Genomic DNA, 20,685 nt, shown 5'->3' on the forward strand with positions numbered 1-20,685 from the left:
CTCCTCTGGGACATGGACCGCATGTACACAATCACTGCATTATTTATTCAAACATAATCACTGTACAGTTGGATTGGCAGCTCAGTGTGTGAACTGACCATTTTTAGAAATATGGTATTGAACTCCATCTATGGTAAAATAAAAAAATTCCTTCAGTAGCACCTTAAAGACCAACTAAGTTTATATTTTGGTATGAGCTTTCGTGTGCATGCACACTTCTTCAGATACACTAGAAACAGAAGTGTCAGACCCTATATATATACAGAGGGTGGTGGGGGTAGGTGGGAATGGGAGATGGGCTGATGGGAGTGGTAAACCTGTAGATGGGTGTTAATGGCTGCTGATGGCTGCAATTAGTCCTGGGCTGAGGTGCTAAAGAAAGCTTGATCATGCATAATGAGATAAGAATCCGATGGCCATTAACACCCATCTACAGGTTTACCACTCCCATCAGCCCATCTCCCATTCCCACCCACCCCCACCACCCTCTGTATATATATAGGGTCTGACACTTCTGTTTCTAGTGTATCTGAAGAAGTGTGCATGCACACGAAAGCTCATACCAAAATATAAACTTAGTTGGTCTTTAAGGTGCTACTGAAGGAATTTTTTTATTTTGCTTCGACTCAGACCAACACAACTGTAACTCCATCTATGGTACTATTGCTATGATGGTCCATTGACACACACTCACATGTTGGCACTTGGTGTTATAGCCCCAGTGCTGGACAGAATAGGGAACCCAAACTCTAATCCAATCTCTAATGACAGGGGTGATGTTTGGGTGGAAAAGCCCTCTCTCAAAGAGTCTTTGCTAGATTATAGGTGTAACTGGCTTGGAAGTAACCCGGACAAGAAAGCTATTGACCTGAAGGGAGGTATTGAAGGTGTTTTTTATTTTATTTTAATATACCAAAGGGTGATGGCTACAGACTGCACAATGCATGCTCAGACATCTCCTAATAAATAGAAGAGGGCTAGGTGTGTTTTCCGGCAAACTATTCCTACAGCCCACAATGAGCACCTGACAGCCATCATAAGGGGAAAGAGGAGGAGAAATATTAGGAAAGAAACAACAGGACAGGCGAACAAGATAAAAATAGATTAAAGAAAAAGAAATGGGAAGTATAACAGCTTTGCTGCAGGTGTGAATTGCTGTTCCTTGGTGTTACATCTCAGTAAACAGAGAAGATGCTTGGCAGAGTGTGACTGCTTTCCAATCAGGGGGAGCTACGTGCTGTGACTGGTAATGGGACGCTCTCTCAGCCTGCCTTTCAGAGGGCAAGAGGAGAGGGCAGCAGCAATGATTATAGGGACAGATAGACCAGGAAAGGGATGCCCCATCACTCTACTAAGCTGGGAAATGCTAGCATTTCACAATATCTAATCATCATCAAAACACTGTTTGTTTTGTATCTGCAGATACAGGGCCAAAGCAGATGCAACATGGGAGGTCTAGGTTTGAATCTCTTCTGACACTATTATAAATTCATGTGTTTGTCTTTAAGATTTCTTACCCACCCTTCACCGTACAGTCCCAGAGTGGGTTGCAATGCTAGAACACGCAATTATAAAAATAGATAATGCCACTGCAGTTATAAAGCAAGCAAAAGAATCCCAAGTCGAACAAAACAGTGCGTTCCTTTGGGTGACTCCAAGGTGTAGTATTAAAAAAGGGAGAAAATGTCACTTATCCATTTGCTGCACAACATAACTTTGCAAATCTCTGTCACAGGGATGGGGAACTTGTGGCACTTCAGATGCTCCCATCATCCTTGATCAGTAGCCATGCTAGCTGGGGCTTATGGGAGCTGGAGCTCAACAACATAGGGAGGGCCACAAGTCCTCCAGCCTTTCTCTTTCATGTTCCCCCTTTAGTCAGTACAATGCAGCATGTGTACGTGAGCTGAATTTTAGTCAGAACAGTGGCACTTATGGAGGAGCATTTTTCTGATCAAAATGCTTCCTAAAGCTACCATTTACATGCCAAGGTAAGAGAGACAGACAAACAGACAGACAGGCAGACAGATAGACAGACAGACAGAGATTCCCACAATCTGAAGTAGTACAATCCTGGGACAATTTGAGTAGATCCATGCCACACACGCACACAGAACACTTGAATTCTTTCAACTTTGGGACTAGCAGCTAAACTAACTCAGCTAAAAACAACTGAAATTGATTGGCCTCCATAAGCAGCTGTATTTAGAGTTCAGTGCAGATGCAATACCTGAACACTTGTGGCACAGCAACCAGGCTCAGCTGATAATCTGTGGTGGCAAAAATAAAAATGAGAACCCATTCCTGCTGTAAATGAGCCATGTGACTACTACTACTACAAAAAATTCCTGCCTAAAAGAGAATAGCTAGGCATTTGACCTTTTCAAAATCCAGCTGCATATATATCCTAGTACACAAGCTACAGAAGACATTCTAGTTACAAGTTACATTGACATCACTTATCTTTTCCAAACCCTGTTCTTTGGTGTGTGTGTTTTTTTAACTGTCTCATCTCCTTTGGAATTCATTGAACTAGAACATTTGATATAAGTTGGTAGTCCAGAAGCAAATTTTACATACTTATAAATAAAGGCTGTTAAGCTACCAGTAAATTACACCCTCACTACCAAAAATTCCATTTTTTATTATTACTATTTTCCCTCCATGTGTTTTTTTGGTTAACAGACTTATTTTTATATATTAAACGACCACAGAGGTAGTGATCAGAACTTGAAATTGACTCATCTCCTCCCATTATTCACAATAAAAAAGGGTCTAATATGAAAAACACCCTGTCTCTCTGGGGGCACCATGGTTTAATTTACAAGCACTTTCTTCTCTTTCTCTTTCAAATCAAAGCAAAAGGCAGCATCTACCCTGGTGATTACGGAAATCTAGCTCATGATTTACAAACTACAATGTTGGCATTCTTCAAATAAATTGAGATATTTTTAAAAAGGAGGCTGAGACAATGCCACAAAAAGCTCCTTGAACTCTTTTAAATTGAGCATTCTTTTAAGCTGTATGCATACTTTTTCTTTTTTAGAATAACGTATTCAGAATATTAGACCGGTTCGAATCTCTGTGACGGGGTGAGCTCCCGTTGCTTGGTCCCAGCTCCTCCCAACCTAGCAGTTCGAAAGCACGTCAAAATGCAAGTAGATAAATAGGAACCACTACAGCGGGAAGGTAAACGGCGTTTCCATGTGCTGCTCTGGTTTGCCAGAAGCGGCTTTGTCATGCTGGCCACATGACCTGGAAGCTATACGCCGGCTCCCTCGGCCAATAATGCGAGATGAGCGCGCAACCCCAGAGTCGGTCACGACTGGACCTAATGGTCAGGGGTCCCTTTACCCTTTTTAGGCACATCAACAGATAAATGATCCCAACCACTCAGAGCCACCACCAGCAAGCTGAAGTTATCATAAATAACTATGAAGAGACACTGCATATCAGAGCAAGATATAAATAACAATATATTTTTTACAAAAAAAGTAGCAACACTAAATTGACAATCTCATGAAAGAGGCGAGAACCACAATATGTATTATAATCAGAGCATTGCATCCCATGTTAGTCCTACTCAGAGTAGACCTATTGATTTAAATGTGTCTACTTGAATATGACTTAGTTGGAAGCGGGGGGGGGGAGGTATAAAACTACCAGGGTTGGTGATTGGATAATCTAGTCCAACCCTCGATGCAAAAATATGCAGCTGTCCCATATGGGGATCAAACTTGCAACCTTGGCATTAACAGCACCATGCTCTAACCAACTGAGCTATTCTGGCTGAGTCCTTGTGAGTAGGTTTACTTCAGGGGTGAAAAACTAAAGCCCTGAGGGCCAACCAAATGTCAACAGGTCTTTCTGTCCAATCCTTGCGGTTCTCCTCAGGCCATGCCCATTCCCCAAGCCGCACCCCTCATTGACGCTGTCCCGCATTCTCCTTGAATACTTTTCCTTGGCTGGAATGTGTCCTTGAACTGTGATGATGTGTTTCGCTTGCCTGTATGAAAGATAGTGTGTGTGTGTGTGTGTGTGTGTGTGTGTGTGTGTGTGTATTGGCCACAGTATTTTGTGAGGCTAGAACACAGCCTACTGTACAAAGTTAATAGTCACATCTGTTGCTCCACCCACTTTTGCCTCTGGTCACATGCATCACTGGTCACATGCATCCTTGGAAGGTTTCCCAGAAGGAAATGTAGACCTCAGACTGCAAAAGGTTCCCCACCCTGCTCTACATAGTTAGTGGCAGATTTCAGTGGAGTAGATCTACTGTAGATCAAAATTAATCTCTTCTCCAGATCGGATGCAGACTCTCAGTACCCACAGATGCGATGCCATAGAAACCTCTTTTCCGAGATTGCCACCCACCCACTCTTAAATTTCTATCTTCTAAAAAGAAAAAGCAGCTCATAAACATATGGCTTGCTTTGCGTAGAACAATGAATCTCTGGTGTCATGCTAATTAAAAAGCCACTATTACATTACATCCTCAAGGGCTCATTTTATAATTTTTTAGGATTATAGCACATTGATTAATTTATACCCATTTTTAATCCCTTAGTATTTAATGAAGCCTAGGAACTTGGGAGCATGTGTGTATAATTTAGGTCTGAATAATTTTGTTACATTAGCCAGAAAGTTGAACCAGCAATTTCATTAGTGGATGTCGGAACATAGCCAAGGATGCCTACATAGCTTACATCAAGCTTATAATTTAGACGCCAAGAATCTCACATTTTCTCAACACAATGCAAATGTGTTGGATTCTGCCTTTGTTTAGTCAACCTCTGCTGGCTCTAGGATAAGGGACAAGAATTATAAACTGGAAGAAATACCATCCATGCCTGGCACAAGGAATGCTCAAAACTTTCATTTGGTCCACACTTTTAAGGAAACCAGATAAAAATGAACTAATAAGTGAATTGGCAGGCAGCGACCCTTCAGTTTTTGCACTTCTCTGAATTTTGTGATACAGTTCTCAGCTCAAAATCATTTGCAAAATACACATATTTTGTTGCAATGTACGCATATTTGGAGGTAAAGTGCATAATGAAAAAATGTGTTGTCATTTTTAAAGGCAAAACGATGCCAGCATGGGATAGAGCAAACTTACGAATGAACACATGCAGAACAGACATGGCCAGAAATAAACTGCTCTGTCCAGACACTAGGGATGGAGGAGAAATTCTATTCAGTTCCCATTGAAATGTGAACCTACCTAATTTGCGCTTTCTGAAACAGTAAAGGAACTTGTCAGGGGGCGCTCAGACTAGGCTTCGCGGGAGGAGGGGGGTGCCAGATCGGGTTACAGGGAGTCCCGGCCCCTCCTCTCCAGCAGTACATCATCCAGCCGAGGCAGCAGCGAATCGTCCAATGAGGTGGAAGGGGGGGAGGTTAGCCAGGAGGAGAGAGGGGTCAGGGATGCAAGCAAGGAGCCCCAGCTCCACCTCAGAGGAGAGGATTCTGAAAGAGAGATGCCAGTTCCGGGCCCTGAGCTGCATTGGGGGGTCAAACGCAAAGATGGTAGGAGGCGCTTAGGGGTGCCCAGGTTCCTTTGTTGGGGTCACAACAGGAAGGGGGCACTCCCAGTTTCTCCGAGTGACTGAGATAGACGTGTTTTAGATAGCTCTGCACTGTACATAGTTGGCACACTAAAACCTGTAAAAGACAGGCTGGATTCTAGCGTCATTACTCGTGAGCAACCACCTCACATCCATTACAGAACTGAAATGCATCCACCCTCTGAAATTCATACTTCACCAAATTTTGGATTGCAGTTCTCCAGCTATGGAACATGGACAAAAACGCATGTACTGGGGAAAGGTATGCATTAAAATGCACATATTCATGCAAATAACATACAAAATTGCATTATCTTAGGGGAAATACTTTACAAAGATGTGTATATTAGGCAAAATTGCATCCAAACATCTGTACGACAGTAAAATGCTGGTGCATTTTCTTGAGGACTTTTAAATTTAAGAATCACAAACGGGTGTGCAAATGGGAAGAACTATACTTAAGATTGGAAAAAACGAGAAACCCAGAGAACAGAAAGTAGAAAAATTTGCCAATCCTTACCCTGGACCTCCAGCTTCAACCATAACTGTGGCATGTATATGCCTTGTACACTGTCAATGAGATCTTCAAACCATACACAACGTCTTTGTTTTGCTCAGTTAATTGAAAGAGTCACTCCGCCACCCGCACCCTGCCTTTGCCTACTTTTTAGGGACTTGGAATCATTTATCCTCTACAGTCATCCTGAATGCTGGCACTGCCATTTGATGGAAGTACATTTCAGTTTCCTTTCAGAGACCATGTGTGGCGCACAGCTCTTGCTAAGGACAGATAATTAATCAGCAGGCAGATTCCTCCCTGCAAAGGAGGTGGGCAGAAATAGTGTTATTTACTTGGACTCCCCACAATTACACTCATTTTCTAAATATTTTTGAAAAATTGATTGGCCTGTCATGTTTCCACTTCACACGGCAGAATATGATTACAGTATGATTAAGAGGCGCATTTTTCTTTGACAGTGAAGTGCACAGTTTGAAGAGAGCACTAATTATGGGCTCAGTTTCTTGGAGAGCTTAAATATAACACATCGAATGCTGTGACAGGGGCTTCATTGTAAGCCCTTTTAATTGCTGTCTCAATGAGCAACATGTAATTTGTGGTGTGTGCGCAGTTTAACGAAAAAGATTCACTAGATTGTTCTTTCGTTTTTTAGCATTTATAACGCGGGGTGGAATACACGGTACAAGCAGGATATGCTGGGGTCATCACATTGGGGCAGTGGGGTGAGGAGATGTCAATGTGTTTTTCTGCCTGGAGATGGGTGGGAAGGGCCCTTCAGGCAATAGCAATAGTTTGGGATTGGGATTGGCTGAGCAGTGGAAAGAGCTGATTGGCCAAGGAATGAGAGATGGACAGAAATGGCAGTTCAAATGGAAGGGAAGCAGGCATGTAGGGAACAGAACATAGTGTGGTAATACCTGGGAGGGTATTGTAGAGGAACATTTTTTTTAAAAAATCACCCTTTAAACTCCATGTGATGGGATACTCCCCCAGTTACCCTCCACTGTACCATAATATAGGGATAGCAAACATGGTAGCCTATAGCACCCATCATTGGCCATGATGACTAGGGTTACCCCTACCATAATAAATCACGTCAAAGTGTAAGTAAATAAATAGGTACCGCTCTGGCGGGAAGGTAAACGGCATTTCCGTGCGCTGCTCTGGTTTGGCAGAAGCGGCATTGTCATGCTGGCCACATGACCTGGAAGCTGTATGCCAGCTCCCTCGGCCAATAATGCAAGATGAGTGCGCAACCCCAGAGTCGGTCACGACTGGACCTAATGGTCAGGGGTCCCTTTACCTTTACCTTTACCATTAAAGTATCACAAGACTGTTGTTTTTTGTAGCTTAAACATGATCATTGGATTTTTAAAAAAATACTATCTAAAGTAGACAGCAGCCCAAACAAACTATTGTTTTGCTGCATTGTCTCTGACTATTTTTGTACATGACTTTAGCAACATTAATGTTTCTTCCTGAAGGTTCCTGCATGTAGGTAGGGTAGCTAAATGATTCATGACTTGCTGAATCAATAAAAGCAACCACTGAAGCTGAAAATGCCTTTTGAAGTGAAGTATCCCAGGCTGTCTTTATAGTGCCTGCCTAAAGTTCAAAATAAGCAAGACAGAAGGGAGATGGAGGTTTAATTTCTGGAAAGCTTGACCTGCAGTCTGAGGCAGAATTTCCTGAGAAAGCAGTAGTGCAAGTTAGATCAGGACCAGCCCTAATATTAGGCAAAGTGAAGCAGCCCCATACTTTTGCTCCTGAGCCCTGCAGCCATTTCCCTCAATTCCAATCGGCATGTCCTGGAACCCTGCTTCCTCAGGTGTGGTGGAGGACACTATCCCATCACCAGTGCCTTCCTAAAGTAAATAAACAGTCCATCCGGTCAAGTTCCACATTTGACATGGGAACACCTTCTTGTCCTTTGGCTCAGGTAGCAAAATCTATTTGGCCATCCCCAGTTTGACTGATGGATAAATGTTTGTGTCAACCAGGTGCATGGGCCTGGAGAGATGATGACATCTGTGTAATTGCACATTGTTGTTGTTGTTTAGTCGTGTCCGACTCTTCGTGACCCCATGGACCATAGCACGCCAGGCACTCCTGTCTTCCACTGCCTCCCGCAGTTTGGTCAAACTGCACATTAGCATAGCATATCTCAGGGGGTAGAAGAACTCCCAGTGGCAACGTCATTCTCCACAGAATTCTGAATGCTTCCATCATATTCAGATATTAAAAAATTTCACATGTGGACATACACTGTATAGGGGCCCTGCAACCAATGTCCCTGGCCCCACCCACTCCAAACCACAAAAAAGTATACCACTTGCATGTCCAGATGGTGTATAGAGAGAGGTATATGAGCATGTGCAGAAAATAGCATGTAGTTCAAAGATAAATTCTACATTGGTTGTTATATTAGCTTTAGTCTCCATTCCCACACACCACTGGTTTTGTGGCCATTAAAAGGTGGTGCAAAAGGGAATGTGGTCTTTTGGCTGAAAATGTTCCCTCAGCCCTGTGCTGGTCACAAGTGTTGTCATACTTTACAGTTCATCCGCAGTCTTATATGTTCAGGCGTGAGATGCCAAGCCCCCGGCCCTTTGGTGTGTTACTTTCATCCTGTTTTACAGCCTCCATAACTTGGAGGGTGAAAATCTGAAGCGGGGAATCTCCTGTACTCACAGGCTCCCTGTGCAATCTACAAGGCTGACTGTGCAAGGTGGGGATCAGGTGGGGATACTCCACAGGTATAATAAACTTCCTGCTTCTGACATTCAGACCTGATTTTAAAGATTTACAGCCAGCAGGGAGGGGGTTAGTCAATTTCAGTGCATTTTTTATCTCAGTGATGCCAATGGCCCACCAAATATTGATGGACTCCAACTCCCATCATCCTTGACCATTGGCCATGCTAGATGGGACTGCTGGGGGAGCTGGAGTTCAGTGACATTTGGAGGGTCATGGGTTCCCCACCCCTGCATCATTGTAGGATGTTTTTCAAAATCCGTTGAAAGCTACTCTGATGCAATATTGGAAGAGTGGGTTATAATGCAAGAGTGGGTTATAATTTAAGCCCTGCCAGAATTCATTTTTATTGTGCATTCATGCTTGTGTTTGTACCTTCAAAAGTTTTGCAACTTTCTGCTGAACTCCCATATCTTTTTATACCACAAATTTTCTGCTTTATCCTTGTTCCACTTTTGATGCACTAAAGCCTCTCTGGTTTCTAATGTTCCTTTTACACTACCCACAAGTCACTCATGAAAACAGTGAGATGGAATATCACCCCAACTTTTATCATATGCCATGACCCATGAAAAAAGTGGAAAAATTACAATGCAGGACTGTGATTTTATGGGTTAATGGGGTTGCAAACAGATGCAGCTTTTACATTGTGTGAAATACCACGCGAAACATGGAAATTATCAGGCAAGGAAAATTGGGGAAATGGGGGTGGGGGTGGGAACTGTGGTCTGAATGCAGCCTTTGTCCCACCTTTGTTGTGCTAAAGCCCCTCCAAACAAAAATAATGTAATAGCTCTCAGGAAGCATGGCAGACCAAACTAAAGCAGAATAAATTCAACCACAGTTGCACTATTATTTAGTCCATAGCATGTTGTACCCACAACAAAGCATCAGTCTGGAGGGGCCCTCAGTGGCTCTGCTGGCTGGAGCTGTCATCCAAAACACCTGGAGGGCACGACGTAGGGGCTGATTTAAACAAACAAAACAGTTTCCAGCAATCTTAGTGACCTGTGGGCAACTTCTAATAGTCAGTAAAGGAAACTGACTCAAATTGAGGGTTTCCAAATTTTTGCTGGCCCCAGTCCATTGCCTTTCACAGCAACCCAACCTGAAGAAATTAAAGCAGGTGAAGCTTTGCCAGTAGTATCGATCCATGCCAAGAAAAGCACCTGCTACGTTTCTTTGTGTCAAGCTGCTGTTAAAAGTACAGAAGCAGAAGGTTTTTTTTTTAAAAAAAAAAGCTGTCTGGCAATCTTATTAAAATATTCTGTGATTCCCAGCTCATGTAAACATGGGTTATTCCAAAATAACTTCTGAAAACTACTTCAGTTGCCAAGATGAAGGCTCATGCGTCTGGTGAGAATAAGCATCCATTCTGGGTGTGTAAGTTCATCTTTTCCCCACCCTAGCTCCAGTCCAACACAGTTAGGCACAGGTGGTGAAAAGGTAGTCACTGACACTTTGGGCAGGATAAGTCCCACATAGAGAATAGAGGGAAGCTGGTTTCAGGGATTAGAAGCCTGGCATCCAGTTTAACTCTCCAAGCCTCGGTTAAATTCTAACACCTACTGCATCTAGGAATTTAGGGAAGTCTACAAACTCAGGAGGTCCCATCAACTCCTGCCAAATAGAAGGGGAAGAAATGGAGGCATTGAGAGATTTTACTTTCTTGGGCTCCATGATCGCTGCAGATGGTGACAGCAGTCACAAAATTAAAAGACGCCTGCTTCTTGGGAGAAAAGCAATGACAAACCTAGACAGCATCTTAAAAAGCAGAGACATCACCTTGCCAACAAAGGTTCATATAGTTAAAGCTATGGCTTTCCCAGTAGTGATGTATGGAAGTGAGAGCTGGACCATAAAGAAGGCTGACCACCGAAGAATTGATGCTTTTGAATTGTGGTGCTGGAGGAGACTCTTGAGAGTCCCATGGTCTGCAAGGAGATCAAACCTATCCATTCTGGAGGAAACCAGCCCTGAGTGCTCACTGGAAGGACAGATCCTGAAGCTGAGGCTCCAATACTTTGGCCACCTCATGAGAAGAGAAGACTCCCTGGAAAAGACCCTGATGCTGGGAAAGATGGAGGGCACAAGGAGAAGGGGACGACAGAGGACGAGATGGTTGGACAGTGTTCTCGAAGCTACGAACATGAGTTTGACCAAACTGCGGGAGGCAGTGGAAGACAGGAGTGCCTGGTGTGCTATGGTCCATGGGGTCACGAAGAGTCGGACATGACTAAACGACTAAACAACAACAACAAACTCATAACACTATGAATGTTTATGTGTAATCCACTTACCTACAAATTACACAACAATACCAAGCAATGATTTGCAGACATAAATGATGCTTTCTCTGCTTCAACAGACTCTTGAGAAGGGACTGATTCAGACATGCCTGCCACATTCCTTGATGTTCCAACATTTGACTTCTCAGAGATTGCTGCTTGGCAGCTAAATGAATTAATCACATTCATCAGGCCCATCTTAGCATCTGTATTCAGTAACTGGGATGGGAAGAGAAATGAATCCACCCACACTTGCTATCAGGGACATATATAAATACAGATAGCAAAGCATGACTAACCATTTACAAATGATCTCTTTGATCTCACAAGAATATGTCAACCCCTTCCTTCCTCAAAGCTCTTTTCTCCCATATAGTTTACACTCCCAATTTAGATGTGTGTGTATGTGTGTTAAAAAAAAAGGTTTTATTTAAAGGAAATATAAAAAGGATAGACAGCGCTGAACTTTGAAGCCTGCATCTTCACTTGCATGGTGTGAACAAATTATTTAAGACAAATTATGGTGCTGCCAGGTTCATACTCCATGTTTTGAAATAAATGTTGTCATCTAATTATACAGGAGTTGGAGTTTGTTTAACAAAATTCCTCCGATTACCCCCCTCCCCATGTTGCCTTTCCTTGCTCCTTTGATTGCATTGAGGCACTTTAGGTTTCTTTGCCCTTTGTGGCATTTCATTGTACTGCTTAGTGGGATGCTTTTATCATATCTCTTCAGCCATATACCAAAGAGAGGGGAAGCATTGAAGTCTCAGCAGAGCCCTTGACAGTTTTCAATTAAAGAATCATTAAAAATCATAGATGTAAAAGAGATAAATAAAAACTTTCCACTAATGACTTTGACATTCTGAGGTTTGCAGGGAGGAAATATAAACCATCTCATCATCCAGATTTCCTCACTCCTATTTTTAATCTGCAAATACTAATTTCCAAGCCAAATGTCTCTAAGCTGGTTCTACCTCAGAGGTGGGGAACCTGTGACCCTCCAGATATGGTTGTAATCCAATTTCTAGAAGCCTCAGCCAGAATGGTGAATGGTCTGGGGTGATCATCTGCAAGACCATTGGTTCCCCATCCTGGTCTATCACTCCTGCCATTCATGGCCTAGGATAGCCTGGCCTTAGTAGTTCATGCTTAACTGATGTCCTCCCACCCCCCCATCTAGACTACTGCAATATGCTCTATGTGGAGCTCCCTCTTTGAAGATGGTCCAGAAGCTGTAGCTAGTAGAGACTGTGGCTGCCAGGTTGATGAGTGGAGCAGCCTGATGGGAATATGTGTCACTGATGCTGAAGGCACAGCAACAATGAGCCACTGGGCCCACTTCAAGGTGCTAGTACTTGTGTAAAAAGTCCTAAATAGGTTGGAACTCAAGTACCTAAAATAATGCTTTCCCTGTTATCTTGGGCCTTACAAGAGCAGAAGAACAGAACTACCACAGTGTGGTGCTCCCTGTACCCAACTCAATCAGTCACCCCAGAAGGGTTCCATTTCTGATGGTATTGGAAGCTGATGAGAAATCAAGGAGGATTAACAGAGTCACATTCCCTTTGTCTCTCTCCTCAGGGCAATGAAGGCAGCTTCTGTTGCCCTCAAATGCAGTTGAAATGGATCTAGAAAATCTGTCTCCTCAAAGAGGACCTGGATCTGGTTGGCAACCACCCTCTTTAGAACTTTGCCTAAAAAGTGGACATCTGCAACTGATCTAAAATTATTAGTATCATCCAGGTCTAAGGAGGGCTTTTTCTCCTAATTTTAAACTGCCAAACTCACACACAATTTGCCAACCCAGCAAGTGAAGTTACTATTCAGCAAACAGTCACAGCTATTGAAAGGGCTTTGTGTCACTTTAGGCAAGACTAGAGTGATAGATCCATTCATAGAGTTCAGACAGCAATCTCACAATCAAATAAAAAAGTAGGGAGGAATCAGTGAGAGCCTATCTATAGGTATTGATGGCCAGAAAATGGTTTAGCAATCTGAACAAGAAGGCAGGGGCCTCCTCTCTTTCTCTACCTATTGTTCACATGCCAGTTAACAGAGCACTCAAAATAGCACTTTGTTTAACCATTGTTTAAGAAGAAAACTTGCTGGAGTTTCATCCCTATAATTAGCACAGAAAGGAAAAAGAATGAGCACAGCTTTTAAAGCATTTTGTGGATGCAGAGAAGAAAATAAGTGATTGAAATTGCGGCTCCTTAGCAAAGTTTTTTTTTTGCTTAGATTTTAAAGTGGAGTTTACCAGGATCCCTAGAAGGCTACCCTGTTTCATTTTTAATTATTTTTGTTTTGTTTGTGTTTTTATTCTGCAGAACAGAACCAGACTGAGATAGATTCCTTTTTAAGCCAGGAAGAGCTCAAGGCCACTGTTAAGAAGACCCCACCCCCAGATAACTCTTGCCTGTTTCAAAATGTTGACCATCCCTGACTTAAGCAATGGGAAGAGCAGGCTGTTCAATCTGCTGGGTCAGGGAAATCAAGAACTGTTTCTGAGCAAGCTTGGTGGGGTAGGAGGAGGGGCCACCACCTGGTCAAGTTCAAAGGTCTGAGTTCTTTGGAGTGGCAGGTATCAGTTATGAAGAAAAGCATAGCTAAATTTGCTTCCCAAAGATGACTTGGGTTGCTTTAGAGAGGAATTTGATGGCTATGTTTCGTTCTTCACTATTGAGAGCATTATAATTCTAAATATCAGTTGCTAGGAAGAACAAGTGTGAAGGTCCTTCTTACAAGCTTCTTTCCCAGCAGAATCTGATCGGCCAGTGTAAGCACAAGATGCTGCACTAGAAGAGCCTTTGGCTTGATCTGGCAGACCTCTTCTTATGTTCTTATGATGGTTAGTGTTGCCCAGAGTTGGCTTTTCGCCTTTATCAAAACATAATGCACCAGTTGTGGTTGTTTAGCACACAAAAATGTAGTGGCTAAGGAAATACCACAGGTCAGTGGTAGAGCACATGTGTTGCATGCTAAAGGTCTGGGGGTTTAATCACTGGCACCTCCAGTTTTTTTTTAAAAAAAAGAATCAGGCATCTGATGATGTGAAAGACTCCTGCCTAAGGACCTGGAGAATTACTGCTTGTTAGAGCCAGTAGCACTAGGCTGGATGGACAAATTGCCTGACCTAGCAGCTTCCCATAATCACAAGCTTCAAGTGAAATGTTACCTTCTCTCGCCATTAATCTTCACACAATCTCCTGTCACTTGAGTAATCATATTGTGCCCGCAACTCTCAAATCCAATTTTATCATCTTCTTCTTTTTTCTTTTTTACTTCCGAGTGCTTTAATTGTGTTAATTGAGTCCTCTAACTATGGTTTATGGCTTAAAAACTACCACTGGGCTTTCATGAGATGAATTAATTGGATATATAAATCCATCTTCTCCTGTAGGAGCCAACTTCAACAACAACAAAATGGGCTGATGTTCAGCTGAAAACAACTCAGCGATTTCTCACTCGATTCGAAATATTTTTGTTTTATCCTCACTAGTGTGCAGAGCCATTTGTCACTGGGCCTTTCATTTGCTTTGAGGTGAAAGGACTGACCCTTCTTCTATTAGTTTATTTAAATGCCACTGAACCTTTTCAAAGATGCTGCCCCATAAGTAACGCTACATTTACTGTAAATCAGACTTGGCAAAAAACATAGCTGGCCTTCACATTTTGTGAGATTAGCCCCCTAAAATGAGTCTTGTATCAAAGCATGGCCTGGTGTACTTATCTGCTTCTCTATAGTTTAACCAGAACATGCATGGTGGGGCTAGATGGGGAAAGGGAACAGGTAGATAAGGGGTGTGTGAATTCCACGAGAGTATAACAGAACATGAGTAAGCATTGCCCAATGAAGCTCACACATTCAACATATTCTAAGTCAGGGGTGAGAATCTCAGGCCCCAGGAGTCAAATATAGTCCTCCAAGCCCTCTCTTTCTCAGAACCCACCTCACACCACAGACTCTCCCCAGGCCGTTCTGCTTACCAGTCTTTGTATCTCTTTACTTACCGCATCTGCATCCCACCTCTTCTTCCAAGGAGCTCAAGGCAGTGCACATGGTTCTCCCCCTCCTGCTTTTTAATCCCCACAGCAACCCTATGAGGTGGGTTAGGCTGAGGGCACTGGCTGGCCTCAGGCCACCCAGTGAGCTTCATGGCCAAGTGGGGATTTGAACCCTTGTCTCCCAGGTCCTAGAAGCAAATGATTGGAACAGAGCAGCAAACTTGCACTATATTTCACTATAGTTCCAGAAGTGGTTTTCACATTGTGTGAAAGTTCAGATATAAAGTGGAACGTAACAGGGAGAAGACCATTAAATTCTGTTGTGTGTGTGTGTGTGTGCCCGTGCGTGCCACTCTGGTATGTTCGTGGTGCCCACAACAGTTTCTCCAGTTCACAAACGTGCCCTCAGGCCCCAAAAAAGGTTGGTGGCCCTGCCTTAAGCTAAGAAGCTAAATGACATCCCATAGATGAAGCCAAGCATTTTGTCAAGCTTTGTTTTGTTTTAAAATCACCATTTAGGAAACCATTAATCTTGCAGGATCTAAGCAAGCATTAAACACGCTTCGAAGAGATTTCTTTTATTTACTGCACTCAGAACTTTTCGAGGCTAGAAGTCGCTTGCTTAAGGGCACAAAGTGTACACATGCTGGGAAACTGTGATCAGCATGATTCCCTGGCATATGTCCATGCTCTGCGCCGCCCTTGCTCACTTTATGCACTTACTGCAGCAAACACCCTGTGACAGCAGTGGAGCTGAGAGTGTGGTGCAAAGAATAGGTATCAGAGACAGACTCAATGCAGTTTGCATTTAAATGCAAACTTACCTAATTTGGTGCTGGAGGAGACTCTTGAGAGTCCCATGGACTGCAAGAAGATCAAACCTATCCATTCTTAAGGAAATCAGCCCTGACTGCTCACTGGAAGGACAGATCCTGAAGCTGAGGCTCCAATACTTTGGCCACCTCATGAGAAGAGAAGACTCCCTGGAAAATACCCTGATGCTGGGAAAGATGGAGGGCAGAAGGAGAAGGGGATGCCAGAGGATGAGATGGTTGGACAGTGTTCTCAAAGCTATGAACATGAGTTTGACCAAACTGCGGGAGGCAGTGCAAGACAGGAATGTCTGGCATGCTCTGGTCCATGGGGTCACGAAGAGTCGGACACGACTAAATGACTAAACAACAACAACACCTAATTTGCATGTTCTGAAACCAGAACACAGCCAGTCACTCTCTTTCAGCCTAACCTACCTAACAAGGTTGCTGTGGGGTTGAAATGAGGAGGAGAACCATGTGTGCCATGATAGAAATACAAGAAATAAAAGAATAAATAAATCCTTAGAACTGTGCACTTCTCTGAATTTTGCACTGCAGTTCTCCAGACAAGTAATATTTGCAGACGTGCACATTCTAGGATAGGTAAAAAAAGGTAAAGGGACCCTGACCATTAGGTCCAGTCGTGACCGACCCCGGCTAGGACACGACCCTGATAGGCTAGAGCTCCCTGTTGAAGATAGCCCTGTTCTTTAGGGTAGAGAATTCTTCCTAGTAAAGGTAAAGGGACCACTGACCATTAGGTCCAGTCGTGACCGACTCTGGGGTTGCAGCGCTCATCTCACGTTATTGGCCGAAGGAGCTGGCGTACAGTTTCCAGGTCATGTGGCCAGCATGACAAAGCCGCTTCTGGCGAACCAGAGCAGCACACGGAAACACCATTTACCTTCCCACTGGAGTGGTACCTATTTATCTACTTGCACTTTGACGTGCTTTCGAACTGCTAGGTTGGCAGGAGCTGGGACCGAGCAACGGGAGCTCACCCCGTCGCAGGGATTCGAACCTCCGACCTTCTGATCAGCAAGCCCTAGGCTCAGTGGTTTAACCCACAGCGCCACCTGGGTCACATTCTAGGATAAATTGTGCTTAAATATACATAGGCAAAAGAGTAAACAAAAGCAGATTGTAGTAAGAAAACCACGTTGCAAAAATATGTATATTCAGCAAAATTACATACAAAAATGTGTGTGTTGGGGAAACTCACACACAACACACACTCAACAAATGTGGAGAACTGAATTTAGGATTGTAAAAATGAGAAGCTGTGAGACACTGACAATGACATATTCACCCAGTGACTTCTCCCATACAAATAACAGCCACCACTGGGATGGATCCATACTGTGCAAGTTTCTTTCTGTTTTCTGCAAAATTAGTTTCATTATGTTCCTTTTTTAAAGAAATTGTATGTACAAAAAAAATATGGCTGACCCCAGAGGTACTTGGGGGCAGCTGTTGTTGGTTTTTTCTGTACAGTTTCCCCAGGAACAGACAGTACCTTATGACATATAGTCATTTCCTGGGAGCATTTTCAAAGAGAGATTTCAGTGTGCAGCCACAGGGCTTAAACACAGCAGCTCAAACTGTTGCAAAGAAGAAAGAGGCAGCCCTCAGACCACCTCACAAGTACAATATGGGCCCATGTGCAGTTAGGTCTGTTGATTATGTGGCATTACCTGCAGATCAATGTTCCACTCTGCCATGGGTCCAAAGGAAGCAAAATGATGAAGTTCCCTTCAAAACGAAGAGCAATCTAGAATCATCCCCATCTGTAGCCACTATAAACAATGGGGTTTAAGGGACACCCCAAATAATCTGAGCATCCCACTGCTGAATCTTTCTGAAACATCCACATTCATAGAGACAATAGAAGGCAAAGCAAAGATGTTTCCCTTTATCCCTTCCTTCTGTCTTCATTTTGCCAGCTTAACAATATCCCCCCCTTAATATTACTTTATTGATCATGGGCTGCCACTATGGGAGAAAGACTGAAATTGCAATACTCAAACATAGACTTCATCATTCCTCCCTTTGGCCTTTCCTAATGTACTGCAAGTATTGCTGATTTGTTTTTCTGACAACTCGGTCCTTTGACCCTGAAACAGCGCATTTGCCACCACCGTTTATCCAAACCTGGCCTATTCAGAACCACTTCTCCTCGCTTGTTATTGCACTATTGAATGGCCCAAGTGCAGCCTGCTTAATTAGATGTAAGCAAGAATGCCGCTATTGAGATCCAACCTCAATCTCATCCATTTCTAGAGCCCAGCAGGTCAAGTGTAGATTAAACTCAAGAGCTGCTATAGCTTTTCTTATTATTTATTCAATAATGTCAAGTTTGGCGCTTCGGTGGGTAGATTACAAAGTCTTATTTCAAACTCCTCGCTCGGAGTCGGTAAGAGACCTGGAAGCTGGCCACCTTTCACATCGCACAAGAGGCACCAAAGTGGTGCTGACACAAATATATCTATGCCCCCAGCTGAAATTGCAAATGTTTGCCAGTATGAAATCCGCTTTCAAGTTCAAAACTGAATAAACAATGTGTGTCCCATTCCTTCACCTCAAAGGGAAATAAAACAAAATCTGGTGGAAAAAGAGGTCTGTGTCCATCCTGTTGGCTTGGTAGCAAGGACCTGTAGTGCTCCTCCTTGTCATGCAAATGAAATGTACTCATCTAGATGCTTGTGTTGCTCAGGGCTTCCTTTGACATCATGCTCTGCTTTTCAGAGGGCTCCAAAAGGAGTTCAGGACCTGTACTCATGAATGCTAATCGAAAAAAGCAAGCTGATTCTATCCATTTTTGGATGTCATCCAGGGGTTCTTGCCATCTGAGGAGGGTGTGTGTGTGTGTAAAAAGGTAGGGAAATAGACTCCAGGAAACCAAGTATATTTGTGCATTGACAGAAACATCTTCCCAGCAAATGCAAGTGCGTGCAACCATTTTATTATGATAGATGAATAATAAAATTATTCTCTTTCCACAGGGTATGCAGACAAAGGCCCCCAGTCATAAAAGCACATATTTCACTGCATTCTGATTATTGGGCTCTTAATATAAAAAGAGGACACATTTGACGGCTTCCACCATAAATTGTCATGACTGGCTTTTGGTTTGTGAGCAGTTTCAACTTGTTTGTATTTCTTAACTGTGGACTAACAGCCTTCTGCTCCTCCAAGCCATGTGTTTCATTGTATCTTTCAGCTATAGAACTACAGTGGTACCTTGAGTTACAAATGCCTCAGGTTACAAACGCTTCAGGTTACAAACTCCACTAACCTTGGAAGAGTTACCTTGAGTTGAGAACTTTGCCCCAGGATGAGAACGGAAATTGTGTGCCAGCGGCGCAGCGGCAGCAAGAGGCCCCATTAGCGAAAACATGCCTCCAGTTAAGAACAGTTTCAGGTTAAGAACGGACCTCCAGAACAAATTAAGTTCATAACTAGAGGTACCACTTTATTTGTTTCATTGTTGTGTTGTGAACTTTGCAGGCAGGAAATCTGAGACCACATTTGGAATGTTACATTTGATGAATATTTTAAGTGCAATATTTATCTGTGAACATCTGGCTTTAATAAGGGGAAATCCAAATCATGAATATTCAGTTCTTGTCTTGCCCCTATCCTGTACAACAGGGAATGGGCACCTGTAGCCCTGCAAATGGTGTTGGACTGCAGTTCCCATAATCCATGTTAACTATGTCTCATGGGGCTGAAGCTAACAACATATGGAGGCATGGGTGTACCCAGCATGGGGCAGGGGGGTGCAGCTGCCCCCCTAGAAGGCCAAACCGTGGGCCCGACTAGGGAAGCAAATACCCTGCGCAGGCGCCCCGCTTGTTGACACGGGAGGGGAGGGGGGGGAAATGCTGCTGGTGCCACAGCTCCTCGGCGGCGGCTTCTCCTCTCAGCCCGCCCTGCCTACATTTGCACCAATTCCCGCCCACTAAAGCCTTCGCGCCTCCCAATGGAAAGCCCTGCCGGGCGGCAACCTCTCCTATCTAAGAGTTCTGCTGGGCTGGCAAGCGAAGGAGACGCGGCTCCCTGCATTGGTTGCAGCTGCTGCCGCGCTCTGCCTCCCGGTAGGCTGCACTGCGATCGTCGGCGCCGCGGGCTGGGGATCGCCCCCTTCCCCCTTCCGCACCCCCCTACCGCCCCTGAGTTAGGAGTTGCTACTGAGACTCCTCCTGGGCCGGGAGAGGAAGTGCACCGACAGGAGCCAGTTCAGCCTCAGTGGGGGCGGTGGTCGTGGCTGCTGCAAGGAAGCTGCGTGGGGGCGTTTGCACCGGATTGCCGGCGGCAGGAGTAGCCCAGCAGCAGTGACCCTTCCTCGCCGCCCCCACCCCCAGCAATAAGAAAGGAGCTGCCTTGGGGGGCAGCACAGCTCTCCGCTCCCCCTGTGTGCATTGCCCACTCTGGGCATTGGCTGCTGTTTCCTTCTTTGCAATGCGCCCCCCCCCAGCCGCTCTCCCTTGCTGCCCCTGCCGAGAGAGGGGCGTTGAGGGCGGGGGAGCCGCTGCCGCCACCGTAGGATCACAGCTGGGGGGGGGCTCCCTGTGCTGCGCCACCCCACCTTTCCCATCTTTTGCTCCCTTGCGATGGGGAGGCGGTGGTGGCAGCTTCTTCTTCTTCTTTGAGGGTCTCAGCTTGGCGGGGGGGTCCCCAGTATCCTCCCAGGGCACGGGGGTGGCCCCCCAGGACTAGCAGACCTCTGAGCT

This window comes from Zootoca vivipara, chromosome 6 (genome assembly GCF_963506605.1).
Source record: "Zootoca vivipara chromosome 6, rZooViv1.1, whole genome shotgun sequence".
Classification (NCBI taxonomy): Eukaryota; Metazoa; Chordata; class Lepidosauria; order Squamata; family Lacertidae; genus Zootoca; species Zootoca vivipara.